Source organism: Ipomoea triloba, chromosome 9 (assembly GCF_003576645.1).
Source record: "Ipomoea triloba cultivar NCNSP0323 chromosome 9, ASM357664v1".
Classification (NCBI taxonomy): domain Eukaryota; kingdom Viridiplantae; phylum Streptophyta; class Magnoliopsida; order Solanales; family Convolvulaceae; genus Ipomoea; species Ipomoea triloba.
In genome coordinates this window covers 19,967,714-19,974,810 of record NC_044924.1, presented here as the reverse complement: position 1 = coordinate 19,974,810, position 7,097 = coordinate 19,967,714, and the positions used below count along the sequence as shown (strand labels likewise).

Genomic DNA, 7,097 nt, shown 5'->3' with positions numbered 1-7,097 from the left:
AGCTTATGAGATAAGTTTCATCTATATTTTATTATTATTATATATATATGAATAAGCTTGGAATATTTTATTATTATTAATATTATTATTATATATATGGATGGATAAGAATTCCACATATTATATTATTATTATTATGTATCATATGTACGTGTATATAAGATGGGAAGAAAGAAGAAGCAATTTCATTTTCTTCATTCCCATCCTTTCATTTCGTGAGAGAGAGAGAGAGAGAGAAGGAAAAGGGAAAAAAAAAATAGCTTCATCTTCAAGCTTGACTCCATGGCCAATTTCTTCACAAATTCATCATTCTTCGGTAAATTCTAAATCTATTCGGTTATAAAGCTTTGTTTCCTTCCCTAGAACATGAATCTAGGAAAAGAATTGTTAAATATGTTGATATTGATGATGTTTTCTACCTAGGGTTTTGGTAGATAGTTGAGGTATTTAGCTCCTTAAAGCTATGATTTATGTTAATTGATGATGATTTACGGTTAATTTGCATAATAGTGTATTTTGGGTACATGGATTACGAAATATGAGTTGAAGAATTGATTATGGAATATTGATATTGTTTGTAAGAAATGATGATTTAAGCTATATATGGTGTTATTAATGGATAAATTTCGATATTGATGTTATGTTGGTTCATAGATTATGAACTTCGATTAGTGTTGAAATAAGAATAAAAATTGTATGTTGGCGGTGGATTATAGCTAATTATGAATCTTGTTTTAAAGAGGATTATGTGATGAAATGATTAATTCGCAGGATTTGATATTAAAGTGGTTAATAGGTGATTCAAAGTGTTGATAATAACTGGGGACTTTGAAGGTAAGATTTCATGTTCACTAAAATTATTATTTACCCCATATATATGTATATTCATATATGGTATGCTATGATAACAAAACTACGTGTTTTACAAAATTATGTGCATAAGAATGTTCATGTGATCACAAGTTCATTGCATAATATGTGTGTGGATTCTCGAATTATCGAGAATGGATTTTTACGGGTCAAACCCGTATGTTGAGTAAATGCTTGGCTTGGAATTTTAGTATATGTACATTCCTATGAAGAATGATGTATTCTTATGGAGTGAATTATTGTGGAGAAAAATGTGTTTTGAGAAATTATATATTTTTGAAGAAGATATTTATCATGAGGAAATGATATATTTTGGAAATTATATGTACATATTTAGTCCTGGAGGATAAGAATACTTGCTGCCGGGGTGAGCCGGAAATCTCACAAATTTTTTTTGGAAAATATATGAGAATCTTGGGCTGCGGTCCAGATTATTATGAGCACTAGAGCTGCGGTTCTATTTGCTATTGAGATGAGAATCTAGGGCTGCGGTCCTATTGGTGGAATATTGGTTTTTTTTTTATTGGTATCTAATCCTCCTTGACAAATATGTTATTTTGGAAAATGATATCTCCACATGTATTTTGGGAAAATATTTTATGAAGATTATGAGACTAATGATATATATATATATATATACGATTTTTTGGAAAAGAATATGATTGTTGAAAATCATAAAACCCAAGCCTATATTTTACGGGGTGAAATGGAACTTACTTAGCTTATGCTAATTTTGGGATACACCCGTTTGTTTTTGTGTTAAAATGATTTTTGCAGGTGAACATGAATAGGATGGAGGTACAGGTTGAGGTCTACTCTATCCTATAATAGACACCTTGGAAGGGTTATTTCCATATGTATTAAGTTTGATGTTGATGTTGTATATTGATGTTGTAAGTTTAGCCTTAACGTTTGGGTATAGGAGAGATACCTAAGCGTGGCGGTAACACCCAGTTTTCTGCTGATAAGATGTAAGCTTCCGCAGCGTTTATTACGGATTTTGTAATAAATGTAAGAGTTGAAAATTGGGGTGTTACAAATTGGTATCAGAGCTCAAGGTTGAGATCTAGGTTTGAATTTTAAGTTTGAACCTTTGGGAATTAGATTGGAGCTTAGGTTATGAGATCTCTATTGAGAATAGAATTCCCTTCTTGATTTCTTCTTGGAATGAATTGGTGCAAGGTGACAACCTTCTTTCCTAAGTTGTGACTTTGATCATGTTGTTCTTGACTCTATCCCTAATTTGATCCTGAGTTTCGAGGACGAAACTCCTTGTAAGGAGGGTAGAGTGTGATACCCCGAAATTTTAAACTCAAAATTTCTTTGCAAATTGAGATTATTTTGGATTTATTATTAAATCCAATATTATTTAAGAATATTTCGTTATAATTATGAACCTTTTCAAAACAAAGGTTGTTTCGCGAACTCTGGACCAACATATTGCGAATCAAGTTATTATTTTAAAAATGGGTCCAGATGTTATGTGAATTTAACCTATTGTAAAATTCTTATCTCAAAGGATTATTTTGTGCAAAAATATTAATATTAATATTTTAGTACCAAGCTTATGAGATAAGTTTCATCTATATTTTATTATTATTATATATATATGAATAAGCTTGGAATATTTTATTATTATTAATATTATTATTATATATATGGATGGATAAGAATTCCACATATTATATTATTATTATTATGTATCATATGTACGTGTATATAAGATGGGAAGAAAGAAGAAGCAATTTCATTTTCTTCATTCCCATCCTTTCATTTCGTGAGAGAGAGAGAGAGAGAGAAGGAAAAGGGAAAAAAAAATAGCTTCATCTTCAAGCTTGACTCCATGGCCAATTTCTTCACAAATTCATCATTCTTCGGTAAATTCTAAATCTATTCGGTTATAAAGCTTTGTTTCCTTCCCTAGAACATGAATCTAGGAAAAGAATTGTTAAATATGTTGATATTGATGATGTATTCTACCTAGGGTTTTGGTAGAAAGTTGAGGTATTTAGCTCCTTAAAGCTATGATTTATGTTAATTGATGATGATTTACGGTTAATTTGCATAATAGTGTATTTTGGGTACATGGATTACGAAATATGAGTTGAAGAATTGATTATGGAATATTGATATTGTTTGTAAGAAATGATGATTTAAGCTATATATGGTGTTATTAATGGATAAATTTCGATATTGATGTTATGTTGGTTCATAGATTATGAACTTCGATTAGTGTTGAAATAAGAATAAAAATTGTATGTTGGCGGTGGATTATAGCTAATTATGAATCTTGTTTTAAAGAGGATTATGTGATGAAATGATTAATTCGCAGGATTTGATATTAAAGTGGTTAATAGGTGATTCAAAGTGTTGATAATAACTGGGGACTTTGAAGGTAAGATTTCATGTTCACTAAAATTATTATTTACCCCATATATATGTATATTCATATATGGTATGCTATGATAACAAAACTACGTGTTTTACAAAATTATGTGCATAAGAATGTTCATGTGATCACAAGTTCATTGCATAATATGTGTGTGGATTCTCGAATTATCGAGAATGGATTTTTACGGGTCAAACCCGTATGTTGAGTAAATGCTTGGCTTGGAATTTTAGTATATGTACATTCCTATGAAGAATGATGTATTCTTATGGAGTGAATTATTGTGGAGAAAAATGTGTTTTGAGAAATTATATATTTTTGAAGAAGATATTTATCATGAGGAAATGATATATTTTGGAAATTATATGTACATATTTAGTCCTGGAGGATAAGAATACTTGCTGCCGGGGTGAGCCGGAAATCTCACAAATTTTTTTTGGAAAATATATGAGAATCTTGGGCTGCGGTCCAGATTATTATGAGCACTAGAGTTGCGGTTCTATTTGCTATTGAGATGAGAATCTAGGGCTGCGGTCCTATTGGTGGAATATTGGTTTTTTTTTTATTGGTATCTAATCCTCCTTGACAAATATGTTATTTTGGAAAATGATATCTCCACATGTATTTTGGGAAAATATTTTATGAAGATTATGAGACTAATGATATATATATATATATATACGATTTTTTGGAAAAGAATATGATTGTTGAAAATCATAAAACCCAAGCCTATATTTTACGGGGTGAAATGGAACTTACTTAGCTTATGCTAATTTTGGGATACACCCGTTTGTTTTTGTGTTAAAATGATTTTTGCAGGTGAACATGAATAGGATGGAGGTACAGGTTGAGGTCTACTCTATCCTAGAATAGACACCTTGGAAGGGTTATTTCCATATGTATTAAGTTTGATGTTGATGTTGTATATTGATGTTGTAAGTTTAGCCTTAACGTTTGGGTATAGGAGAGATACCTAAGCGTGGCGGTAACACCCAGTTTTATGCTGATAAGATGTAAGCTTCCGCAGCGTTTATTACGGATTTTGTAATAAATGTAAGAGTTGAAAATTGGGGTGTTACAGACTAGCTCCACATCTTCCACGATAACTTCCTCCATTAAGCTTAAAAAATAAATAAGCTTAATTTCATATTCAAACTCATGCCTTCTTACATATATAATCTAGATCTTGTCCATTACATCACACATACTCATGTGTTCAAGTGGAAGCAAACGATTTACAAGTCTCATGACATAATGAACTCTATGATACAATAATTCATACCATTTTATGTCACGATTTTGACTTTTGGGTCAAACTAGCTACACTTTAAACATAAAATAAGAGATTTCTAAAATTACAAATTGGCTCATCAAAACTATTATAATTTTATTCCTAACATGCAGTAATCTTACTTTAGCGGATGTGGATGATGAAGACCTTTCCATGCAGTTGCCCAACATGCCCCTTGATGAACATGGTAACGAAAAAGAGTTTTATGTTGTTGGTAGGTTGGTATCGGACAAACCTGTCAAGTTCCAATACTTTCAGGACACAATGACGGGAGTTTCGAGACCCGGAATGGGCTTTACGATAAAGCAACTTCAAACTCACCATTTTTGATCCACTTCTATCACGAGGTTGATATTATACAAATATTGAATGATGGCCCTTGGAGTTTCGAACAACATCTGTTTGTGATGCGTAGACTTCTCCCTAACGAGGATCCAGAGGAGGCTAATCTACAGTGTGCTGTGCTTTGGATTCAGATCCATAGATTGCCAGCTAGGTTTCGTTCCGATGCAGTTGTGTCGGCTATTGGTGCTCTTTCTTGGGTACCTTTGTGAAATCAGATGACAGAAACTTAGATGGCTCCTTGCATACGTTTTTTAGGGTTTGAGTTGCTATTGATGTAGGGAAACCTCTAAAAACTAATATGAAGTTGAAACGCGATAATGGAGCATGGTCGATTGTTGAGTTTCGTTACGAGAGACTTCCTACGTTCTGCTTCCTATGTGGTATCATAGGTCATGGTGAAAAATTTTGTCATAAGGTGTTTCGTGGCAATGCAACAGAAGTAGATAAACCCTATGGCCCCTGGTTACGTGCGGGGCATCGTTGAGGAGCTGAGCTTAATAATCAGCGTTGGGTTGCACCAGCGTCAAATAGTGAGAGACAGAATTGGGTTGCTCCGGCCAAGGCTATTGATATCGAGTTTGATAATGGCTTGAAAAGGAATCTGAATTCTAATACTGATGGTGAGAATCAATTTGGGAAAATAAAAGAGTTAATGCAAGTGTGTGTTCCAGTGAATAATCCTATTGTTGTGCATGACAGTGTGTGCGTAGAACAGAAGAAACGAATGCTTGAGGAGGAAAATGAGGGTACTGGAACATCAATTACTATCATGGACTATGAGAATGCTAGTTCAAAAAACTTAGAGAAGGCGGGTTTGGAGTTTTAAACCCACCGAGATCAATGAGCATTATAGCGTGGAATTGTTGGGGGCTTAGCAACCCAATGGTAGTTCGAGTGTTAGCAGATTTAATCCGCTCTAAGAGACCAAGTATGATTTTCCTAATGGAGACTTTTTGTAACAAGCAAAAGATGGAGTTGATTCATGTACAATTGGGGTTTGCGAATATGTTGGTTGTGGATGCTTAGGTCCATTGGGGTGGATTAGCTCTCCTTTGGGCTGACACTTTGGATGTGGAGGTAACTAGTTTTTCCCGTAATCATATTGATGCTACTGTGGTGATTGATATTGGTAAGCCAGTGTGGCAGTTTACAGGTTTCTATGGGTTTCCCGAAAGGCAATGAAGGCGAGAGTCATGGAATTTCCTACGTACTATTGCTGGATTGAGTGATCTTCCATGGGTGGTGATGGGCGATGTTGGTTTTATCAACCACGGATGGTCGATCGGTAGGCCAACACTACCGAAAAATTGCTAAGTGAAATTCGAGCAGCATTTAGGCTCTTTTGTATTATGAATTGCTTAGCCTTTTTCAAGGCTTTACACCCCTATCTATACAGGTTAGGAGGGGTTTTCTCCCTTTGGTAACCCTAAACTATCATAAATGCTTTAAGATTTCTTTCCGTATTACATTTGGGCTAACTTCCTAAACTAGTTTGATCTCCTTTCCATATCTCCTGCATGAAATCCGCACCTATCTCCTACTGCCTTTAGGAAACCTTCTAAACTGCCTTTAGGAAACCTCCTAAATCGCCTTTACCGCGCCGCCCTTCGGCTTCAACTCCTAGATCGGTCGGACCACCCTCTTTCCCCGGCATTGAGCATCAATACTAAGTGCACCTAATGTTATAACTAGTTGCACCTAATGGTATAATTAGTTGCACCTAGGTGCACGAATGTTAACAAGGTAAATTACTTGCACTTGTAAGTGATTTTACTTGCAAATGTGCACCAACTACTTGCACTTATAACACATTTACTTGCACCAAAGTTCAAGATATTTACGAAAATACCACTGCGTCATTTTTTTAAAATTACATCTGATTTGTTGATCTGGACACATGGACGCCTGTGGATCGTTCTTATTTCTCTCCTGGGCACCCGTTCTCATTAGAGCGCGCCCCTATATATATATATGATCAGTATGTATGTATGTATATGCATAATATGAGTATGTATACATACGCATATTGTGTATGATATTTATTTTTTTTTTTTTTTGAATACGATATTTATTATATATATGTATGAAAAATGTAATTTTGTGCTACCACAATATGCGTATGTATACATACTCATATTATGCATATACATACATACATACTGATCATATATATATATATATATATATATATATATATATATA

At 33.8% G+C, this 7,097-nt stretch overlaps 1 long non-coding RNA gene across 1 annotated transcript; it reads left to right on the top strand.

Annotated features, from left to right (window-relative positions):
* The first annotated feature begins 2,637 nt into the window (after positions 1 to 2,637).
* Positions 2,638 to 3,361, top strand: LOC116028432. Its single transcript, XR_004100148.1, has 2 exons — positions 2,638 to 2,747; positions 3,203 to 3,361. It is a non-coding gene; the product is annotated as an uncharacterized LOC116028432 (long non-coding RNA).
* The last annotated feature ends 3,736 nt before the right edge of the window (positions 3,362 to 7,097 follow it).